The sequence below is a fragment of the Rhinoderma darwinii genome, chromosome 4 (assembly GCF_050947455.1).
Source record: "Rhinoderma darwinii isolate aRhiDar2 chromosome 4, aRhiDar2.hap1, whole genome shotgun sequence".
Taxonomy (NCBI): domain Eukaryota; kingdom Metazoa; phylum Chordata; class Amphibia; order Anura; family Rhinodermatidae; genus Rhinoderma; species Rhinoderma darwinii.
In genome coordinates this window covers 225197020-225221255 of record NC_134690.1, presented here as the reverse complement: position 1 = coordinate 225221255, position 24236 = coordinate 225197020, and the positions used below count along the sequence as shown (strand labels likewise).

Below are 24236 nucleotides of genomic sequence, written 5' to 3'. Positions count from 1 at the left end.
TCTCTACAGGGGGGGGGGCTGTATGGCATTCCCTACAGGGGGGGATGTATGGCGCTATCTACAGAGGGGGGGCTGTATGGCGTTATCTACAGGGGGGGCTGTAAAAAAGGCACTATCTACAAGGGGGGTGGGGTTGTGTGACACCCAGGGGAGGGGGGGCCCCAGTCAAAAGTTTGCTATGGGGCCCAGTCTTTCCTAGTTACGCCCCTGACTACCGGCATTCCGTTGTTCTGCTCCTCAGACTGGGTAAAACAACGGAATGTCACAACGCAGATGTGAACATAACCTGAGGTAAAAATTCACAGAAATTGCACCAACACTGCATTATGCTAGCAAAGCCTAGTATGCCCCCTCAGAGTAATATACCGCAAACTTCTGCAGCTCCCAGGCTGCCGTCATTTATCTACTAGTGCTACACGTCCCCTCCCTCCCGCTGTCCCTGTCCGTCTCTCCTCCTCCTCCTCCCCCCAGTAGTGAGGGAGCAGCCGGCGCTGCTAGAAAGGGAGTGTGCGCGGCTCAGGCTGCAGCCTCCCCTCTTCATGCCTATTTTAGTCACGTCTTCCCGGCCACTCGTCAGCTCCTCAGAGACAAACTTTCCCAGGACGGCCGCTCTGCAGAGCCAGGTAAGAAGCGGGGAGGACGGCGGGGCTCAGCACTAAACTTCCCCTCACACTCTCCAGGTGTCACCTCACACCAGAGCGTCCGAATGACTGCTGTAATCCGCTGTCATGACACTGGTGTCAATCCCCCGGAGCCGATGTTGTTTCTCCTGGGCTCCGTACAAGACCGCGCTCTTAGTACGTACAGTAGTAGGGCACAGCGACAAGTGCACTGCGGGCAGGGGCTCAATAGCACTCAGTAATAGGAGAATATGGTGAATATTTCATGAGATGTGGGGCACCTTCTGTAAACTTTCCATGAAGAGCCTGCGCTGAAGATGTGTGCCAGGACTGATGCTCAGGATACAGGGGTTGTGTGGGGTTTTGTCACTTTTGTGATGACAACATTTACACTTTATAATATTTCCAAATTTTACCAAAACGTCCTAAAATCCATGTTGTTCATTTTTAGATGCTGTACTTCACATATAATTTCTGAAGAAACACTTTTAAAAGAAAAAAAAAAAAAAAAAGTCAGTCATTAAGAGTACTAATGGCACAAACTTGCGTTTTCACTGCGCTCTATCATAAGCCCGGTGTGGGTGCTGGGCTGTCTAAAGACAGCCGGGCTCATGCTCTAACGGCTGGGATCGGAGTTACCTCCAATCCTGGACACTTAAACCCTTAGATGCCATGGTCAATAGTGACTGCGGCACCTAAGTGGTTTAACTCTGTCACTCCATCGGTATCCCCGCGATGTGATCGCTGGTTGCTGATGGATACCGTGCCAGCTGGGGCCTAACAAAGTGTATGCCTTCAGGCATAATACACTACAATACAGAATTGATCAAATAGTAAAGTCCTATAGTGGAACAAAAAAACGACAAAATAGTTTAATAAAGTTACTAATAAATAAATACTAAATCTCAGGTTAAACAAATAAAAACACACTTTATCCTCTTACAAAATGCTTTATTATGAAAAAAAATAAAAAAACTACACATAATTAGTATCGCCGTTTCCTTATGACCCGAATCATAAAAGTGTTGTTTTATTTTACCTGCCCGGTGAACAACATAAATAATGAAATAGGAAATGGCAGAATTGATGTTTTCTGTTCATCCTACCTTTAAAAAAATTCAATAAAAGCGATCAAAAAGTTTTATGTACCCCAAAATGGTACCAATAAGAACTAAGTCGTCCCACAAAAAATAAGCCCTCATACAATGTCTGCAGAAAAATACAAAAGTTCTGCCTCTTATGTTATTGGTATTTATGTTCTGGTATTAGTCGACTGCGCTATTCAAAACAACGGCATCCTGTCACAACGGTGGCCAACGAAAATTATTAACAACTTTTCCGTCACCATTTAGATCAATAGTGAGGGAAACGGAAGCTAAGCTCCGTTGAGGGGTTAACCTGACCGAAACCTCCGAACGGAAGGGCGACGCTGATGTGAACAGGCCTTAAAAGTCGAGAGGGGCAAAATCTATACAGGCTGGTGCAAGTAATATCACAATTTAATAATGTGTTTTTTTTTTTATATCACATAGAGGATGCGAATAGGATGAAATGTGGATCCAACAGTGGGCAAATATGAGCGTTTATCTTGCTACGAACAGTCAGTTAAGGCATTAACCCCTTAGTGACTAAGCCTGTTTTGGCCTTCAGGACCAGCCCCATTTTTGAAAATCTGACATGTGTCACTTTATGTGGTAATAACTCCAGAATGCTTTTACCTATCCAAGCGATTCTGGGATTGTTTTCTCGTGACATGTTGTACTTTATGATACTGAAAAAATTTTGTCATTAAATTCAATATTTATTTGTAAGAAACGCCAAGATTTAGAGAAAATTAGCAAAAATTAGCATTTTTCTAAATTTTAATGTATTTACTTGTAAAACAGATAGTAATACCACACAAAATACATACTAGTTTATATTTCCCATATGTCTACTTTATGTTTGCGTCGTTTTTTGAACATTCTTTTATTTTTCTAGGACGTTACAAGGCTTAGAACTTTAGCAGCAATTTCTCATATTTTCAAGAAAATTTCAAAAGGCTATTTTTTCAGGGACCAGTTCAGTTCTGAAATGGCTTTGAGGGCCTTATATATTAGAAAGTCCCCATAAATCACCCCATTTTCAAAACTGCACCCATCAAAGTATTCAAAACCACATTCAGAAAGTATTTTAACCCTTTAGGCGTTTCACAGGAATTAAAGCAAAGTAGAGGTGAAATTTACAAATTTCATTTTTTTTCTTCAAAAATTCATTTGTAATAAATTTTTTCTGTACCACAGAAGGTTTTACCCAAGAAATGCAACTCAAGATTTATTGCCCAGATTCTGCAGTTTTTAGAAATACCCCACATGTGGCCCTAGCGCGGTCATGGACTGGAACACAGGCCTCCGAAGCAAAGGAGCACCTAGTGGATTTTGGGCCTCTATTTTATTAGAATATATTTTAGGTACCATGTCAGGTGTGAGGAGGCCTTGTGCTGCCAAAACAGTGGAAACACCCCAAAAGTGACCCCATTTTGGAAACTATACCCCTCAAGGAATTTATCTATGGGTATAGTTAGCATTTTGAACCCACAGTTTTTTTGCTAAATTTATTTGAATTAGTATGTGAAGGTGAAAATCTACTTTTTTTGTGAAAAAATTAGGAAATTTTAAATTTTTACAAGGAATAAAGTAGAAAAAACACCCCAACATATGTAAAGCAATGTCTTCCGATTATAGCAATACCCCATATGTGGTAATAAATTGCTGTTTGGACCCACAGCAGGCCTCAGAAGAGAAGGAGCACCATTTGGATTTTGGATTTCTGATTTTGCTGGAATAGTTTTCAGTGCCGTGTCGCGTTTGCAATGCACTGGAGGGAAGAAAACCGTGGAAACCCCCCAATAGTGACCCCATTTTGGAAACGATACCCCTCAAGGAATTTATCTATGGGTATAGTTAGCATTTTGAACCCACAGTTTTTTTGCTAAATTTATTTGAATTAGTATGTGAAGGTGAAAATCTACTTTTTTTGTGAAAAAATTAGGAAATTTTAAATTTTTACAAGGAATAAAGTAGAAAAAACACCCCAACATATGTAAAGCAATGTCTTCCGATTATAGCAATACCCCATATGTGGTAATAAATTGCTGTTTGGACCCACAGCAGGCCTCAGAAGAGAAGGAGCACCATTTGGATTTTGGATTTCTGATTTTGCTGGAATAGTTTTCAGTGCCGTGTCGCGTTTGCAATGCACTGGAGGGAAGAAAACCGTGGAAACCCCCCAATAGTGACCCCATTTTGGAAACGATACCCCTCAAGGAATTTATCTATGGGTATAGTTAGCATTTTGAACCCACAGTTTTTTTGCTAAATTTATTTGAATTAGTATGTGAAGATGAAAATCTACTTTTTTTCTGAAAAAAGGTAGCCATTTTTAATTTTTACAAGGAATAAAGGAGAAAAAGCGCCCCAACATTTGTAAAACAATTTCTCCTGATTACGTAAATACCCCATATGTGGTAATAAACTACTGTTTGGACCCACACCGGGGCTTAGAAGGGAAGGAGCGCTATTTGGCTTTTGGAGCTCAAATTTAGCTGGAATGTTTTTGGGTGTCATGTCGAATTTGCCCCTGAGAGACTGAAACAGTGGAAGCCCCACAAAAGTAACCCCATTTGGGAAACTACACCACTTAAGGAATCTATCTAGGGGTATAGTGAGCATTTAGGCCCCACACGTCTTTTGCAGAATTTATTAGAATTAGGCCGTGAAAATTAATATCAACATTATTTCCACTAAAATGTTGAATTTTTTCAATTTCACAAAGGATAAACGAGAAAATGCACCCCAACGTTTGTAAAGCAATTTCTCCCGAGTACGGCAATACCCCACATGTGGTCATAAATGTTTTTTCATTAGAAAGTAATTAACCCTTTACGAACTGATTCATGTTTTGCTTTTTCGTTTTTCCTCTCCGCTTTCCAAGAGCCACTACTTTTTTATTTTTCTGTCAATAGAGCGGTGTGGGGGCTTATTTTTTGCGGGACGAGTTGTCGTTTTTATTGGTACCATTTTTTGGTACGATGCCATATCGGTGGACATAAACGGCTGTTTGGGCACACTGTAGGGCTCAGAAGGGAGGGACGCCATTTGGCTTTTGGAGCGCATATTTTGCTTGGTAGTAGCTCTGGCGTTTTGCTGGTATTTCAGTTTATAATGTTGGGGCACATGTAGGCTGGGCAGAGTACATCATGGCATAATAAGAGGGTATAATAATGGGGTAAATAAATAATAATCCACAGATCTGTGGCCGGTGTCGCACTTATAAATGGCGCCCGATCTTATCCACTTTTGGAACACTCTGCACATTTTGCATCGCCATAATCTGGGAGCCGGAACTTTTTTTATTTTTTCACCACCGGAGCCGTGTGAGGGCTTATTTGTTGCGGGAAAATCTGTAATTTTCATTGGTACCATTTTGGGGTACATGCGATTTTGTTGATCACTTTTTATTCAATTTTTCGGCAAGCAAGGTGACCAAAAACCATCAATTCTGACAATGATTTTTATTTATTTTTGACAGCGTTTACCCTGGGCTATAAATGACTATTATACTTTATTCTGCGGGTCGGTACGATTACGGCGATACCATTTGTATATACGTTTTTTTATGTTTTGCAGCGTTTGCGCAATAAAATAACTTATTTAGAAAATAATGTCTTTTCTGTGTCACCATATTCTGAGAGCCATAACTTTTTTATTTTTCAGTCAAAAAAGCTGTGTAAGGGCTTGTTTTTTGAGGGACGGGTTGTAGTTTGTATCGGTACAATTTTGGCGTACATGCGACTTTTTGATCACTTTTTATTACATATTTTGTGAGGGGTGGTGACCAAAAAATAGTGATTCTGGCATTGTTTTTCGTTTGTTTTTTTTGCGGCGTTCACTGTGCGGGAAAAATAATATTATAGTTTTATAGTTGGGGTCGTTACGAACGCGGTGATACCAAATATGTGTACTTTTTTTTTACGTGCTCATTTTTTTTCCTATAATGAAAGACTTATTATAGGAAAAAAAAGCAGTTCTTGTTTATATCACTTATAACTTTTATTTTTACACTTTTTTTAAAACATTTTTATTCTTTTTTTTACTTTTTTCACTTGTCCCACTAGGGGACACTTAGACTAGCAGCTTTGATCGCTTCTGGAATACATTACACTACACACGTAGTGTAATGCATTTCAACTGTCATTGTGACGTGACAGTCACACTGACCGGAAGCCTACGACGACCACCCTCGGGGTGGTCCTCATAGGCTTCTGTACATGGCAACCCGGAAGCCATTGTCTGGCGTCCGGTTGCCATGGGTACCATCGCCAGCCCCCGTGATTTCACATGGGGGCTGCCGATCGGCACTAAAGACCTTAATTGTGGCGTTCAAAATCGAGCGCCGCAATTAAGGGGTTAACTGCCGATATCAGCGGCGACAGGCCGCTGATCGGCAACGGGGAGAGCAGGGCTAACACCCTGCACAGTTAACCGCCGCTGCGGTGTAGCGCCGCGCGGCGGTTAACTGTCAAAGCAATGACGTAACTGTACGTCAAGGTGCGCGAACTCACTGCTCACCATGACGTACAGTTACGTCATGGTGCGTTAAGGGGTTAAGCACAAAATTTGTACCAAAGATGTTTTAACGCAGGAATCTATGTGAGGTGGGTTTTGAGAAGTTGGAGTAGTTGAAGTCTCTCTATCTGAGGATGGAGTAAAAACAAACCAGAGCTTAAAGAGGCTCTGTCACCAGATTTTGCAACCCCTATCTGCTATTGCAGCAGATAGGCGCTGCAATGTAGATTACAGTAACGTTTTTATTTTTAAAAAACGAGCATTTTTGGCCAAGTTATGACCATTTTTGTATTTATGCAAATGAGGCTTGCAAAAGTACAACTGGGCGTGTTGAAAAGTAAAAGTACAACTGGGCGTGTATTATGTGCGTACATCGGGGCGTGTTTACTACTTTTACTAGCTGGGCGTTAGGAATGGGAGTGTATGATGCTGACGAATCAGCATCATCCACTTCTGTTCGTTAACACCCAGCTTCTGGCAGTGCAGATACACAGCGTGTTCTCGAGAGATCACGCTGTGACGTCACTCACTTCCTGCCCCAGGTCCTGCATCATGTCGGCCACATCGGCACCAGAGGCTACAGTTGATTCTGTAGCAGCATCAGCGTTTGCAGGTAAGTAGCTACATCGACTTACCTGCAAACGCCGATGCTGCTGCAGAATCAACTGTAGCCTCTGGTGCCGATGTGTCCTCGCTCGTCTGACACGATGCAGGACCTGGGGCAGGAAGTGAGTGACGTCACAGCGTGATCTCTCGAGAACACGCTGTGTGTCTGCACTGCCAGAAGCTGGGCGTTCTGAAGAGAAGTGGATGATACTTCTCGTCAGAACGCCCAGCTAGTAAAAGTAGTAAACACGCCCAGATGTAACACACATAATACACGCCCAGTTGGACTTTTACTTTAACCCCTTAATGACCGCCGATTAGCCTTTTCACAGCGGTCATTAATGGGCTTTATTCTACAGCGCCGCTATTCCACGGCGCTGCTGTAGAATAAAATAAACAGAGCAGGGAGCCGTGAAATCTCCCTGCTCTCAGCTGCCAGAGGCAGCTGAGGGCTGGGGGCGTCCCTGCTCTGCCGGGTGAGATCGATATTAGTATCGATCTCACCCGTTTAACCCTTCAGATGCGGTGCACAATAGCGTGCACCGCATCTGAGTGGTTTTGGAGAGAGGGAGGGAGCTCCCTCTCATCCCACCGACACCCGGCGATAAAATCGCCGAGTGTCTGTGTCTTCTATGGCAGCCGGGGGTCTAATAAAGGCCCCCAGGTCTGCCTGGAGCGAATGCCTGCTAGATCATGCCGCAGGCATGACCTAGCAGATGCCTGTCCGTTTTAAACGGACAGGCAGTAATACACTGCAATACAAAAGTATTGCAGTGTATTATAATAGCGATCGGAGGATAGTGAAGTCCCCTAGTGGGACTAGTATAAAAATAAAAAAAGTTTAATAAAGTTAATTTAAAAAAAAAAAAGTGAAAAAAAAATAATGAAAAACCCGCTTTTTCCCCTTACAAAATGCTTTACTATTAAAAAAAACTACAATAAAGCAAAAAAGTTACACATATTTGGTATCGTAACGACCCCGACTATAAAGCTGTTACATTATTTAACCCGCACTGTGAACGCCGTAAAAAATAAAATAAAAAACAATGGAAAAATTGCTGCTTTCTGTTAATCCTGACTTAAAAAAAATGTGATAAAAAGTGATCAAAAAGTCGCATCTACTCTCAAATGGTACCAATAAAAACTGCAAGTCGTCCCGCAAAAAAACAAGACCTTATACAGCTATGCCGACGCAAAAATAAAAAAGTTATAGCTCTTCGAATGTGACAATGTAAAAATGTAAAAAATGGCTTGGACATTAGGGCCCAGAATGCAAGCAGGGGGAAGGGGTTAAACACGTCCAGTTGGACTTAGCAAGCCTCATTTGCATAAATACAAAAATGGTCATAACTTGACCAAAAATGCTCGTTTTAAAAAAAATAAAAACGTTACTGTAATCTACATTGCAGCGCCGATCTGCTGCAATAGCAGATAGGGGTTGCAAAATCTGGTGACAGAGCCTCTTTAAGAGTAAGTTCACACTGAGTTGTTTTACATGTTTTTTGACATGTAAACCGCGTCGGAAAACGCGCCCAAAAACGGCCGAAAATGCCTCCCATTGATTTCAATGGGAGGCAGAGGAGTTTTTTCCCTCGAGCGGAAAAAACGCCTCGCGGGAAAAAGAAGCGACATGCCCTATCTTCAGGTGTTTATGTCTCTGACCTCCCATTGACATCAATGGGAGGCAGAGAAAGCGTATTTGGTGGCGTTTTTTGCCCGCGCCGCTCAATGGCCGCAGGCGAAAATCGGCGTGCAGGCAGAGCAAAATCTGCCTCAAAACTCCAAACAGAATTTTGAGGCAGATTTTCTGCCTGCAAAAACTCAGTGTGAACCCAGCCTAAAGGGCTTTTCCAGCTAATAACATGCTTTTGCTCATTTAAATGTAAGGAGAAAGTTACTTACGTATAGATGGCCGCTCTGGTTATCAGATGCGCTGTTCCGCTCTGTTCCCTGTTTTCAGCACCAGTCACGTGATTGGATTAGCTCCGCCTCTTCATTGGTAGTCAGTGGTTCCGACCACCCGTCTCTGTACTAAGCACACCCACAGTGGTCGGCGCATTAGACCATACCAAATATATCTTCCTGCTTGTGAGCGGCAAGATGTAGAGGAGGAGAGGGCGGGGTTCAGGCTGCATGTGATGTAATTGACCTTCCCATTGGAATGCCATCTGAAAGAAGAATGGAGTGGCATTATCACGTGACTGGCGCTTATAACGCCAAAAGCACACCATAAGGAATTTAGATTGTGTGCCCCAATGGGGACATTAAGTAAGAACAACCTCTGTACAGCGCTGTGGAATATGTTGGTGCTATATAAGTAAAGAATAGCGGTGGATTGGGGCGTAGATCTATATGTAAGTAACTCTTTCTTTGCATTCAAATGTGCAAAAACATAGTATTAGCTAGAAAACCCCTTCAAGTGCATGTAGGGCCTCTGGGGGTTAATTAGATGTAGTGTTCTCCATTTTTAGAGACTAGAAGTTTCACAAGGAATCCCCAGTGGTAAGGCATGTGCTCTCACTGAGCGTAGCATAAAGTAGTGACAGACACTGTTAGGCCTCATTTACACGAGCGTAATATACGCGCGTGCGACGCGCGTGCTTTTCACGCGTGTCGTACGCACCTATATTACTCTATGGGGCAGTGCAGACGATGCGTGAATTTTTCAGTTTAGAAGCCAATGGCTCCTATGTAATTTTTTTTAGTCTGGAGCACTGCGTGGTGTTCTTTGAGCACTTTGACAGTACAAAATGTCCGTATTCTAGCCAGGGTCGCCACGAGAAGTCATAGAACACAGTCAAAGAGCATTACGCTTCCGACAAGGATGAAGACTCACGGAAGCATTGAAGAAAAGATTCTTTAACATGGAAAAAAGTGAAACCTTGTGAACAGATTTTGTCTGTGGACACAGTCATAGTGAAGGGTAAAATAGCGCCTCACTATTTATGTAACGTGAGCGTATAGCTGCTTTATTAGTAATTGTCTCATGAATACCTCTGAGATGTTAATTCTCTTCTGCATCCATGGCCTTTAGGGTATGTTCACACGGCTTATTTACGGACGTAATTCGGGCGTTTCACGCCTGGAATTACGTACGAAAATACGGCTTGAAAGCGTTGACAAACATCTGCCCATTGAAAGCAATGGGCTGACGTTTGTCTGTTCACACGAGGCGTATATTTACGCGTCGCTGTCAAAAGACGGTGCGTAAATAGACGCCCGCGCCAAAGAAGTGTCATGTCACTTCTTCAGACGTAAATGTAGCCGTTTTCCATGGACTCCATGGAAAACCAGCTCCAGTTACGTCCGTAATGGAAGCGGCATTCAAGCGCCTGCACATGCCGTTACGGCTGAAATGACGGGGCTGTTTTCTCCTGGAAACAGCCCCGTAATTTCGGCCGTTACGGACGCTGCCGTGTGAACATACCCTCAGAGTTAGGGTATGTTCACACGGCCTATTTACGGACGTAAATCGGGCGTTTTTGCCCCGAATTACGCCCGAAAATAGCGCCTCAATAGCGCTGACAAACATCTGCCCATTGAAAGCAATGGGCAGACGTTTGTCTGTTCACACGAGGCGTATATTTACGCGCCGCTGTCAAATGACGGCGCGTAAATAGACGCCCGCGTAGAAGAAGTGACCTGTCACTTCTTTGGCCGTAATTGGAGCCGCTATTCATTGACTCCAATGAATAGCAGCGCTAATTACGGCCGTAATTGACGCGGCGTTCAAGCGCCTGCACATGCCGTTACGGCTGAAATTACGGGGATGTTTTCAGGCTGAAACATCCCCGTAATTTCAGCCGTTACGGACCCTCGCCGTGTGAACATACCCTTAGACTGTCCAGCTCCTCATGGAGTGTTTAACTTTATCAGTAAGTTTGTCATGAGACCTAGCAAATTAATTAATTTTTTTCTCCAAGTGAGTGGTATGTTCCTCTATGAATATCATCTCCGTTTTAACAGTGTTGAACATTTTTTAAAAATCTTTTTGTAGAGATAAGCGGAGTGCTGAAAGCATATGTGACTGGGAGAAGTGATACAGCTGTAAGGGAATACTGTTCGCTGCTCATTTTGCTGTGGACTGGTGAGGAGGGTGCTGCTGGTGTGATAGGTGGCGTCTCTGAAGCAAGAGGGGAAAAAGGTCTGGGTTTAACTAAGAAGCATCAAGCACCATGCAGTGGCTAGCCGTGCCACTACAATCATTCTAGCACACTGACCACTTCGGGTCCAACATACGGCTGGGTGGAGATTGCAGATCAGGACTGGTCCGATAGTCCTATCGTTTATTAGGAGTGGACCAGGAGTTTGATTTCCCTCTGCAACTTGTGGAGCCCAAAGTGAGCCAATGAGGACAGATATGCCTTTAAGAAAGTAATTTGACTCAGAGAAGAGGATTGGTGCGGGCTCAACAGGCAGTCTGGTGTCATGATGGAGAGCGAATAGCAAGATGTAGTGACAAATTATTCCGGTTAACCTCCCTGACGTGGAGCTGTATTTTTTGGTAATCCCCTTGTGTCTCCTCTTGCCAGGAGGTCAAGATGTACAAGCTGCCTAATCCAGCAGAGGGTTGCAGATGTACAGGAGCTGTATGCAGAAGCTACACACAGCGATGTTATTGTCAGTCCTGTGGCGCATCCTCGCCAACTACCGGCCACTAATTTACAAGTCTTGAAGAATAGGATGCCAAGGTTTTCTTTTTGTGAAACCTGACCATCACACCTATGAGGTTTTTGGATATCCCATTCCAAAACAATCGGCGTTAATGAGGAATTAGACCCCTTTTGCAGCTAGAACAGCCACCATTGGGTGTGTCTGTGAGAATTTGTCCATTCAGCTAAAAAAGTGCTTGTGAGGTCAGCAAGAAAACGTCTGGCTTGCAATCGGCGTTCCAATAAATTCCAAAGATGTTCGATGTGTTTGAGCTCAGGGCTCTATGCAGGCCACTCGAGTTCCTCTACACCAAACTCATCAGACCATGCCTTTATAAACCTCGCTTTGTGCACAGATGCGGTCATGCTGGAACAGGAAGGAGCCTTCCCCAAACTATTGGAAAGCCATATTAACCCCTTCCCGCTATTGGGCGTGACTGTACGTCCTGATGCACAGTACATTCCTGCACAAGGGCGTACAGTCACCGCCCTGTAGATAAAGCGGGCACAGGAGCTGTGCGTGCTTCATCTTGAGCGGCTGTCAGCTGTAATACCGCCTATCTCCCTGAAGAATCGCTTGTCCGTGAGGAAACGCGTTGGGAGGATTATTCTACTTTGTGAGAGGTTCCATAGGAGATCCTTTATCTATACTAAGAGAGGCTTCCTGATCCACCCGACATTAAGCCTAAAAGTTGCAAAGAAACGGATTATATCTATACGGGTAGGGGGACGTTGAGCCCCGTTCTTTTACACCTGTTGGTTACTTATAAGGAAGGATCTCTATAAAGCTTGATGAACACTCTCCATTTATTACAAATACGCATGGACTGCTGTCAATATCTAATCAATTAATTTAATTATATTGGATATATTCTATGAACAAATGCTGAAAATCCATTAGGGTATGTGCACACGACAATGCCAAATACGTCTGAAATGACGGAGCTGATTTCAGGAGAAAACAGCTCCTGAATTTCAGAAGTTTTTACAAGTGCACGCGTTTTTTGCGTTGTCCATTCCGGACGTAATTGGAGCTGTTTTTCAATGGAGTCAATGAAAAACAGCTCCAATTACGCCCCAAGAAGTGTCCTGCACTTCTTTGATGCGGGCGTAATTTTACACGCCGTCTTTTGACTGCGACGCGTAAAATTACAGCTCGTCTGCACAGAACATCGTAAGACCCATTGCAAGCATGTATTGGAGCCGCCTCCATTACGTCTGAAAAGAGGTCGTGTGCACATACCCTTATACTACTATGTTTTATATTCATATGCATTGTCTGTACATGTTCATTTTTTCTAAAGCAATTTTATACGAAAAATTAGTAAAAGTTATATTTTATATAACTCCGGATCTACATTTTCTTTCCATAAATACTACGGAGAATCACATAAAAGAAGTCTGGATGGTGGACTTTATCACTGCACTGCATCATCGTTCATCATTCAACTCCTTTATAATTAGAAAAAAAATTAAAACATGAAAAAAACGATACATAATAGGTATCACCGCGTTCGGAACGGCCTGATCTATAAGAATATCACATTATTTTTACCGCACGGTGAACACCGCAATTTTTTTTTATAAAAAACAATGACAGCATTTTATTTTTTGGTCATCTTCTCTCAAAATTTTTTTAATAAAAAGAGATCAAAAAGTTGCAAGTAACGCAGAATGGTACCAATAGAAACTACAGTTCGTCACGCATAAAACAGATGATGGGCGTGGGTCCCAACAGTCGGACTCCGACCAATCGGATGTTGATGGCCTATCCTGAGGATAGGTCATTAATTTTTAGGGACTGGACAACCCCTTTAAAGCACTAAGAAAAGTGCTACCTTTTTATTTCTGGCAATTTGTCTCGTGCCTAACATTGTAGGATTTATAGACTTTACCAAAGATGAAACAGAGGAAAGTGTGTGTGTAAAGCCCTAATCCCTGACATAAATACATTACCGTATGCAAACAGCCATTTCTCACAAGACCATATATTTAGTAACCATATAGTATATGTTGGAATTATAAGGTAATAGACGTGCAAACTAGGATTTTTCCCACACGTTGTAAATGGTCAATTAGGCATACAGTATCAATACAAATATCTGTTTTACCTGTTCTTTTAGGTAATCTTTTTGAGCAAAATATTTTTTTAAAAACATTTAAATGGATGACACCGATTTCAATGATGTTCCCTTTTGATCAAAGTTGTTGTTGTGGAGATTAAGGTGATTTTAAGACGGAAAGGCTACTTTACTGTCTGGTGCAAACAATGTCGGTCATCCCATCCAGTTTCTATTTTTTATTTTTTAAATGGAATAATAATGGTCTAGGATGACTTTTTGTTCTGTCCATTGTCCCTTTGATTTTAATATGAAAATTCACGGATGAAAAAACTTACCAATGGCTTTAATTCTGGAAAAAGTGATGTTTTTCATGCCATTGAAGTAAATGGAAATAGATTTTGTCATCATCCCCAGCAGTTTTTCTTATTATTAGTAATTTATTGTGCATGGCTTGATAAATCATGACTGTGAATTGCTTTATAAAGCATGTTGAGCTATTTTGTTTGCCGTTTTTGACCAGATCTTTGATGGAGGCCCCTAACGGAGCCTCCTACACAGATATAAACAAAGCCTTAGTGCGTACACCAGGCTGACTGGAGTAATCACTTGCTAAAATACTTGTATATTCTATTTTACCTACATATGTCTGAGCTGTGTGTAAGATTTATTGTTTTGTTACTTAGAGAGCACAGGGAGTGCTGTGGAAACTGCAGACTGAAAAAAGACTGAAAATAAATAGAAGACTGTTTTTTGTTTGTAATTTGGACATTCTGCACACTAACAGCTCTGGCACACTACGGAGGTCGGGCCGTGAAAAACTGTCCCTGTGTCGTTTCCAGGCACTCCTAGCATCATAAATGTCTATGATGCCAGGAGTCCCGTTCACCTGTACCGTGGTCAGGCTGGGAAATCCAGCCGACACACGGACTGTTTTTCATGGCCTGATCTCGGTCGTGTGCAAGAGCCTTTAGGGTATGTGCACACACACTAATTACGTCCGTAATTGACGGACGTATTTCGGCCGCAAGTCCCGGACCGAACACAGTGCAAGGAGCCGGGCTCCTAGCATCATACTTATGTACGACGCTAGGAGTCCCTGCCTTGCTGCAGGACAACTGTCCCGTAGTATTATCATGTTTACAGTACGGGACAGTTGTCCTGCAGCGAGGCAGGGACTTCTAGCATCGTACATAAGTATGATGCTAGGAGCCCGGCTCCTTGCACTGTGTTCGGTCCGGGACTTGCGGCCGAAATACGTCCGTCAATTACGGACGTAATTAGTGTGTGTGCACATACCCTTAGGCTTGTTCACACAACCGGGTCCAGGTGTCGGCCGTAAAAAAAACTGCCGACTTGGTCTGTTTTTCACGGCCGTTTTGCATCCGATCCATGTCCGTTCTGGGCCGTGTTAACGTTTTTGACACCCAATTGTCACCCGTTTTGCATTCGATTTTCACTGTTCGTTTTAAAACCGGATGAATTTAACTTTTTTTTTTTGTCCCAAAACACTAAAAACACCCACAGGAAGGTCACGTGATCGCCTCTTCTCTATTTTCTCTTGCTTTCAGAGTATAGAGAGCTTGGTCTGATCCCTCTGCTTTAGCATTGGTTTCTGTTTTTTGAGCTTTCCCAACCTAATAATACCAGTATGCAGTCACCCCAGTAGCTGACCATCATTACGGATGGTCGGGAACTGGTTCGTCCCCGGCTCTTCCCGGTAATGGTTGGTTGGTTAGTGTAAGGCCTCATTCACACGACAGTGAAAAACGGCCGTGTGATGGCCGTCCTTTTAACGGCTTTCACATGGCCGTTTTCAGAACAATGATATTCTATGGGTGCATTCACACGGCCGTTTTTTTAACGGTCCGTGAATAATGGGCGTCAAAAAATAGGACATGTCCTATTTTTGGCCGTTTTAACGGCCTGACGGCCCCCATAGAAGTCATTGGATCCGTTTTTAACGGCTGTCAATACATGTAACAACCGTTAAAAACGGATCTGTTATATGGGGATTGGCAAGGGAACTACTAGTTCCCTTGCTGGCTATCGTTGGCATACTCACGTTTGCGGCGCTTCTTCTGGTGTGTTCATTCTTCTTCACGGGTTTGAAAGCGCCTCGATGACGTCATCGCCCCGTCGCGCTGCCTTGCCAGATCCCGTGCAGACGAGTGACCACACCTGAAGAAGACAAGAGACGGCGCTGCTCTCATGAGTATGTGGCACGATTTACAGGCAGGCTGGTGTGGCATCCACAGGGAGGCTGGTGTGGCATCTACAGACAGGCTGGTGTGGCATCTAAAGGCAGGCTGGTGTGGCATCTACAGGGAGGCTGCTGTGGCATCTACAAAGAGGCTGGTGTGGCATCTACAAGGAGGCTGGTGTAGCATCTACAGGGAGGCTGGTGTGGCATCTACAGGGAGGCTGGTGTGGCATCTACAAAGAGGCTGGTGTGGCATCTACAAGGAGGCTGGTGTGGCATCTACAGGGAGGCTTGTGTGGCACGATCTACAGGGAGTCTGATGTGGCACGATCTACAGGGAGGCAGGTGTGGCACGATCTACAGGGAGGCAGGTGTGGCATCATCTACAGGGAGGCAGGTGTGGCATCATCTACAGGGAGGCAGGTGTGGCATGATCTGCTGGGAGGCTGGTGTGGCATGATCTGCAGCGAGGCTGGTGTGGCATAATCTACAGGGAGACTGGTGTGGCATCTACAGGGAGGCAGGTGTGGCATCATCTACAGGGAGGCAGGTGTGGCATCATCTACAGGGAGGCAGGTGTTGCATGATCTGCAGGGAGGCTGGTGTGGCATCATCTACAGGGAGGCAGGTGTTGCATGATCTGCAGGGAGGCTGGTGTGGCATCATCTACATGGAGGCTGGTGTGGCATCATCTACAGGGAGGTGTGTGGCATCATCTACAGGGAGGCTGGTGTGGCATCATATACAGGGAGGCCTGTGGCATCATATACAGGGAGGCGTGTGGCATCATATACAGGGAGGCATGTGGCATCATATACAGGGAGGCATGTGGCATCATCTACAGGGAGGCGTGTGGCATCATATACAGGGAGGCGTGTGGCATCATATACAGGGAGGTGTGTGGCATCATATACAGGGAGGCGTGTGGCATCATATACAGGGAGGCTGTAAATAGTGTCTAGGTGAACATGTGACCTTCCTTTGGTTGTTTTCAGGGGGTTGGGACAAAAAAAGCCTGACCAATGAAATTCATCAGTTTTTTTAACGGCCATGAAAAACTGATGAAAAATGGATGTCAAACGGCCATTAAAAACGGACAGATGGACTTGAAATGGATGAAAATTTAGAGACACACTGATGCAAAATGGCAATGAAAAACTGACAGTTGATCAGTTTTAAATGGACATTTTTTTTCACTGTCGTGTGAATAAGGCCTTAGTCTTTTCACCAGCTAACACTAAGCCCCTCCTTAGTAATGGACAATTTCAATCAGACAGTGGCCATTGCTGGGACAGTAGGAATATAGTTAAAAAAAACAGACACGTATTGTATTGAGAGAGAGAAAACGCTGTAGTCGCAGTATTCCTCTTATCCGAAGTAGTCAAACCTGTGATAAAAAAAGAAAAACAAATATTATACTTCCATTTCCTGGGTCCAGCGCTAAAGCGATGGGAAAACTCAGACACGTATTGTATTGTATTGAGCAATGTATTAGAACTGTCAGTTGTTCACTGACCGCAAGCCGATCAGGCTCCGCCTCCGGACGGGGCCTAATCGGCTTCCGTAATGGCAGATAGGAAGCTATTGTTAGGCCTCCTGTTGCCATGGTAGCAGTTGCCAGCCTTGCCATCGCATGGCAGGCTGCCGATTTCATACAAACCACTTTGATGCAGCGATTGCATTGAATTGCTGCATTGAAGGGGTTAATGGCAGGAATCGGAGCTAGCTCCGGTTCCTGTCTTTACAGTGGGATGTCCGCTGTAACGTATGCCTCCTCTGCCGAATAGACTCTTTGGGATGATTGCCACATTTTTATTAGGGGGGTGTGTAGTGCTTGAACACGCGTAAGGCCTTATTCAGATGAACGTTGTATACGTCAGTGTTCTGTCCGTTAAAAAAACGGACAGCACACGGACCTATGCAATTCAATGGGGCTATTCAGACATCCGTGATTTTTCACACAGCATGTTTCTATTGCATGAAACTCACTGCATGTCCTATTCTGGTTTGTTTTTGCAGACCACTTCACCTATTGAAGTCCATGGGTGCGTGAAAATCATGGACAGCACGCGGACATCATCCGTGTCTTGTCCGTGTTTCACCCAACATTTGCTAAAGAAATGCTTAGAAAAAATAAAAAAATATGCACCAACACGGACATTAAAAACTGTTGCCACACGGAACGCACACTGATGGCACACGGAACTGTAAAGTATTAAATGCGGTCCATTTTTTGCGGATGCAAAACTGACATGTTTGTCTGAATCAGGCCTAATGCTGTCTTTATTAAGTATAAAAAAATGTATTGAACAAACTTCAGTAAAATAAAATTTACGCCAATATATAACTGTAACTGACACTAAGGCCGGATTCACATGAGCCCATGTGTCATCAGCATATGATGCGTGGCTGCGTGATTTTCCGGCAGCCGGCATCATTATGACACTCTGTTTTTATGTTTGTAAACAGAAAAGAACGTGGTGCTTTTCTGTTTTCATTCATTCATGTTACTACTGTTGCGCGAATCACGCGCGGCACCCGGAAGTACTTCCGTGTGCCGAGCGCGATTTGCACGCACCCATTGACTTCAATGGGTGCGTGCTGCGCAAAGCACGACCAAATATGGGACATGTCATGCGTTTTACGCACCGGACATACGCTGCGTGAAATTCACTGACAGTCTGAACGGCCCCATTCATTAACATAGGTCCGTGCGACGCGCGTGAAAATCACACGCGTAGCACGGATGTATTATACGTTCGTCTAAATAAGCCCTAACTAAAATTTAGTGACGCTGAATCTGTAATGCCATATATTAGTGCTAAAAAAACCTGTAGTATAAAAATTATACTGCAGTAAGTTTTACACTAAAACTTTAATGCCTCATGCACACGACCGTGTGTGCCAGCCGGGTCCCGTTAGTGATCCGTGGAAAGATAGGACATATCCTATCTTTGCAAAGATGGGAAAGTCAGGTGTTACTTGGATGCATAAATACGCTATGTAAAATTTAGTGAACGAGCTTCAGTAAAAAAGAAACTGAACGTTCGTCGCTAACTGATGCTAAATATCTAACACTATATATTAGTGCTAAAAAAACTGTAGTATAAAAATTATACTGCAGTAAATTTAGACTAAAAGTATAAAACTACACTATGTAAAATTTAGTGAATGAACTTCAGTGAAAACAAAACTGAATGTCGTGAACAGGGACTTGGAAAGGGAAATTTAGGAATCACTAGTGCTGCTGCTAAAAAAAAATAACTAAGCAACAGCACAGGTGATGATGATCAGTGAGTGATCACACAGCAGGATGCAGAAGAGGATGATTGGCTGCACAGAAGGCCTCAGTAACGGTGAGGGTATGTGCACACACACTAATTACGTCCGTAATTGACGGACGTATGTCGGCCGCAAGTCCCGGACCGAACACAGTGCAGGGAGCTGGGCTCCTAGCATCATAGTTATATACGATGCTAGGAGTCCCTGCCTCTCTGCAGGACAACTGTCCCGTACTGTAATCATGTTTTCAGTACGGGACAGTAGTTCCACGGAGAGGCAGGGACTCCTAGCATCGTACATAAGTATGATGCTAGGAGCCCGGCTCCCTGCACTGTGTTCGGTCCGGGACTTGCGGCCGAAATACGTCCGTCAATTACGGACGTAATTAGTGTGTGTGCACATACCCTGAGGGTATGTTCACACGCACTAATTACGGACGTAATTCGGGCGTTTTTGCCCCGAATTACGTCCGAAAAAAGCGCCTCGATAGCGTTGACAAACATCTGCCCATTGAAAGCAATGGGCTGACGTTTGTCTGTTCACACGAGGCGTCTATTTACGCGCCGCTGTCAAATGACGGCGCGTAAATAGACGCCCGCGTCAAAGAAGTGACCTGTCACTTCTTTGGGCGTAATTAGAGCCATTATTCATTGACTCCAATGATTAGCAGCGCCAATTACGTCCGTAACTGACGCGGCGTTCAAGCGCCTGCACATGCCGTTACGGGGATGTTTCCTGCTGAAAACATCCCCGTAATTTCAGCCGTTACGGACGCTGTCGTTTGAACATACCCTAAGGGTATGTGCACACGTAGTGACCAAAAAGTCTGAAAATACGGAGCTGTTTTCAAGGGAAAACAGCCCCTGATTTTCAGAAGTTTTTTGAGCAACTCGCGTTTTTCGCTGCGTTTTCGCGGCGTTTTTTACGTCCGTTTTTGGAGCTGTTTTCATTGGAGTTTATGAGAAAACGGCTCCAAAAACGTCCAAAGAAGTGTCCTGCGCTTCTTTGACGAGGCAGTCATTTTACGCGTCGTCGTTTGACAGCTGTCAAACGACGACGCGTAAATTACAGGTCGTCGGCACAGTACGTCGGCAAACCCATTCAAATGAATGGGCAGATGTTTGCCGACGTATTGGAGCCTTATTTTCAGGCGTAAATCGAGGCATAATGCGCCTCGTTTACGCCTGAAAATAGGTCGTGTGAACCCAGCCTAAGGGTATGTGCACACGCTGAGCCAAAAACGTCTGAAAATACGGAGCTGTTTTCAAGGGAAAACAGCACCTGATTTTCAGACATTTTTTTAGGAACTCGCGTTTTTTGCGGCGTTTTTCGCTCCGTTTTCGGGGCGTCTTTTCGGCTGTTTTTGGAGCGAGAAAACGGCTCCAAAAACGTCCCAAGAAGTGTCCTGCACTTCTTTTGACGAGGCTGTAATTTTATGCCTCGTCTTTTGACAGCGACGCGTAAAATAACAGGTCGTTGGCACAGTACATCGGCAAACCCATTGAAAGCAATGGGCAGATGTTTGCCGACGTATTGGAGCCGTATTTTCAGGCGTAATTCGAGGCGTAAAACGCCTCCATTACGCCTGAAAATAGGTCGTGTGAACCCAGCCTAAGGGTATGTGCACATGATAACGTCAATTACGGATGAAATTACAGAGCTGTTTTCAGGAGAAAACAACTCCTGCATTTCAGACGTAATTGCTCGTACTCGCGTTTTGCGAGGTGTCAATTACGGTCGTAATTTGGAGCCGTTCTTCATTGGATTCAATGAAAAACGCCTCCAATTACGTCCCAAGAAGTGTACTTCTTTGACGAGGCTGTCATTTTACGCGCCGTCTTTTGACAGCGACACGTAAAATTACAGGTCGTCGGCACAGTACATCGGAAACCCATTGAAATGAATGGGCAGATGTTTGCCGATGTATTGGAGCCGTGTTTTCAGGCGTAATTCGAGGCGTAAAACGCCTCGTTTACGCCTGAAAATAGGTTGTGTGAGCCCAGCCTAAGTATCAGCAGACAGACAGTTACACCTGCTCTGTTTATCGTTCCTAAGCGGAATGAGGCAGGCAGAGCTGGTGCAGGGTATATCAACCCCTTCCCGACATTTGACGTATCCATACGCCAAAGTCGGGTAGGGGAAGTATGGAGCGGGCTCCATCATACGATGCCGGTGTTGGCTATTTGTTACAGCCGACACCTCAGAGTAACTAGCGGCATCGCGCTTGAGCGCGATCTCGCTAGTTTAACTCGTTAAATGCCGCGGTCAACAGAGACCGCAGCATTTAAATCTTTCTAAAGAGGGGGTGATCCCCTCTAACAGCTCATTGCGCCCCCCGCAACGCAATCGCGCGGGGGGGGGGGGTGATGGTTGCTACAGTTGCTTGGGGGCCTAATGAAGGTCCGCCATCTTTGTACACCTTTGTACACCTCCGGCAGGCCTTAATAGGTGCCTGTCAGAATCACGATATACTGCAATACATTTTCCCCCTAGAGCATAGTACAAAAATAAATAAATAAACATAATTGGTATCGCCGGGTCCGTAAAAGTCTGAAGTATTACAATATGTCATTATTTAACCCGCACGGTGAACGCCGTAAAAAATAAAATAATTGTAAACGCCAGAATCTATTTTTTGGTCACCTAATCTCCCACAAAAAATGAAATAAAAAGTGATCAAACCGTCGCATTTACACCAACATGGTATCATTAAAAACTACAGCTTATCCCGCAAAAAATAAGCCCTCATACCACTTAATCGACGGAAAAATAAAAAAGTTGTGGCTCTCGGAATTTGGCGACACAAAATAAATTTTCTTTTTTACACTTCGGTTTTTACTTGTAAAAGTAGTAAAATATAGAAAAAACTATATATATTTCATATCGCCGTAATCGTATTGACCCACAGAATAAATTTAACATGTTGTTTTAATTGCACAGTGAATTCCGTAAAAACGGTGCGCAAAAAACCGTGGAGGAATTGCTTTTTTTTTTCATTTTCTACCCCACAAATAATTTTTTCCCCGTTTCCTAGTACATTATATGGCAAAATAAATGGTGCTACGAAAAACTACAACTCGTCCCGCAAAAATCAAGCCCTCATAGTACTATATCGACGGAAAAATAAAGACGTTATGGCTTTTGGAAGGTGGGGAGGAAAAAACGAAAATGAAAATCTGAAAAGGGCTGCGACGGGAAGGGGTTAAACAACCACCATGACTGTGATTGGTCGGTCTATCGCCAATGTGGGGGGGGGATGCACCAGGCCCCTGGGCCACGAGTAAAGATGACAGCAGCGCCAATCTTTACCTGGTCACCATGTCTTTAGACACGGTGACCACTAAACGCTCCAACGTACCCATACGTTGGATTGCGTTAAGTACTTGTCGTTAAGGGGTTAAACATGTCAGCCACCCTATTTTTTAGCCCCTTATTGACCGTACCTGAATAGGCCTTAATGACCAGCTACATTTTTCCATTTTTTGCTTCTCTGCTTTTCAGCAGCCATAACTTTTTTATTTTTTCATTGATGTGGCTGTATAAGGTTTTGTTTTATGTGGGAGAATTTATTTTTTTTGCGCTGTTTGATGTTTGTAAAATGTACTGTGTAAGTCACATAATATTAAATTTTTGCAGCTTGAATATAGGAAAAAGCTATTTTCTGCAATTATTTTGTGTTTATTTTTTATCCCGTTCACGTCTTACACTAAATAACCTGTTACATTAATTATTCAGGTTGTTACTGTTGCATAGATACCTAAAAAAAAGTGTACTTATTTTGTTTTTATGTAATGTATGGGCAATAAACTCTATTAATAAATAAATGTATGCAACCTTTTTTTAGTTATTGTTTTGTTAAAAAAAAAAAAAATCCCATGAAGAGAGAACTTTATTTACAACTTTTTTTTTTTTCACTTAGAATGTATTAGCATACTCCTGTATACTAATACATTACACTGTGTCACTTTGACACAGGCTGCTTTTAGGGCAGCACATAGTGAGCCCTAACAGCAGGCATACTAAACAGACAGCCCCGGTGTCCTTTCTAGGAACCCAGGGCTTACTGCAGAGGCTTTCCCCAGTCTTCAATTATGGGACCGATTTACGGTGACGCGATTGAAGAGGGGAGTCCCCTTTGATCATGCCATGTTCACAGATCACGGTGATTAAAGGGTTGAGCCTTTGACAGCGACGCCAAAAGACGTTCCTGCATATTCTGGACCTGCGCCTCCTACCATGAAAAGACAGTGGGCAGTCTGGAAGGTACTAAACTAGACCTACATTTGTAAACTCTTCCTTTTTTGCTCCTTTTAATTTAATTTTAGCGTGCACCTATAAAATACTGCGTCGTCTTTGGCATTTGTCAGATACACTCTGCTGTTTAACATCAAATTTTATTTTGTTATATCTGAAACCATTTTTAGACATATTGCCCTTTTGTCAGTGATTGTTGTTAAAGTGTGTGTTTGTAAGTAGCTCATAAAGACAATACTGTGTCCAATACTGTCTCTTACACATTATAAACATTAACTGTGCTATATCTCAGTTGCAGCTATCGTATGTTATCCAGGTGTTCCATATGAATTCTTATGAGGCTAGAGGTGAGAGGCTAAAAATAGATCCTGAAGGGGAGCCATATGCTGACAGAATGTGAAGGAATCAGCCCTTATCATTGTCCTCTTTATCTTGTTGGCAGCAGAGGGAAATTCTGGGAGAATGTCCAGGACATGCACTTATCAGTCAATACTTACAAGAAATATCTCCTCTAACAAGGTGTCAATCCTAAAAATAACATTACAATGTAAATCGTAGCCAAAAGTAACTTTCTTCTTTGTACATTGCTACTTATTTTATAAGCCCCTCTTCTCATCGCATTTTGGCCTACCATCAGACTTATACGTCTGGAGGAGTCCCGACGTATACCTTTGATAGAGGGCTGCAATGTATCCCACTGTAAGGAATGCGGTAGGATACGTCGGCTGGGGATCTCGGCCCTGGGGAAGCTTCTGAAGTCTGTTTTTATATATGGACAGTGCCTACAGGAGCATCCCCAGGAAGAACGATTCCTGAAGCTCTGCTTGTGGACTCTGGCCCTTTGGAAGCTCCTGACATGACTGTCGATATATAGACAGTGACATCATGAGCTTGCCCTGGGCCGGAGTCGCCTAGGTATAGCGGCTGTGCAGGGAGCTCCATCTACATAAGTA

The 24236-nt window shown here is 43.6% G+C and overlaps 1 protein-coding gene across 4 annotated transcripts in view; it reads left to right on the top strand.

Moving 5' to 3' along the window:
* The first annotated feature begins 214 nt into the window (after window positions 1-214).
* Window positions 215-24236, top strand: part of POPDC1 (popeye domain cAMP effector 1) — an 81099-nt gene continuing 57077 nt past the window's right edge. The window contains exon 1 of one of the 4 annotated variants that reach the window (XM_075862217.1): window positions 215-291. The gene's annotated coding sequence lies outside the window, so the exon portion shown is untranslated. Of the gene's footprint in view, window positions 292-332; window positions 624-2012; window positions 2107-24236 lie in introns of those variants that run through there. The other 3 variants (XM_075862219.1, XM_075862216.1, XM_075862218.1) reach the window with 3 other exon arrangements.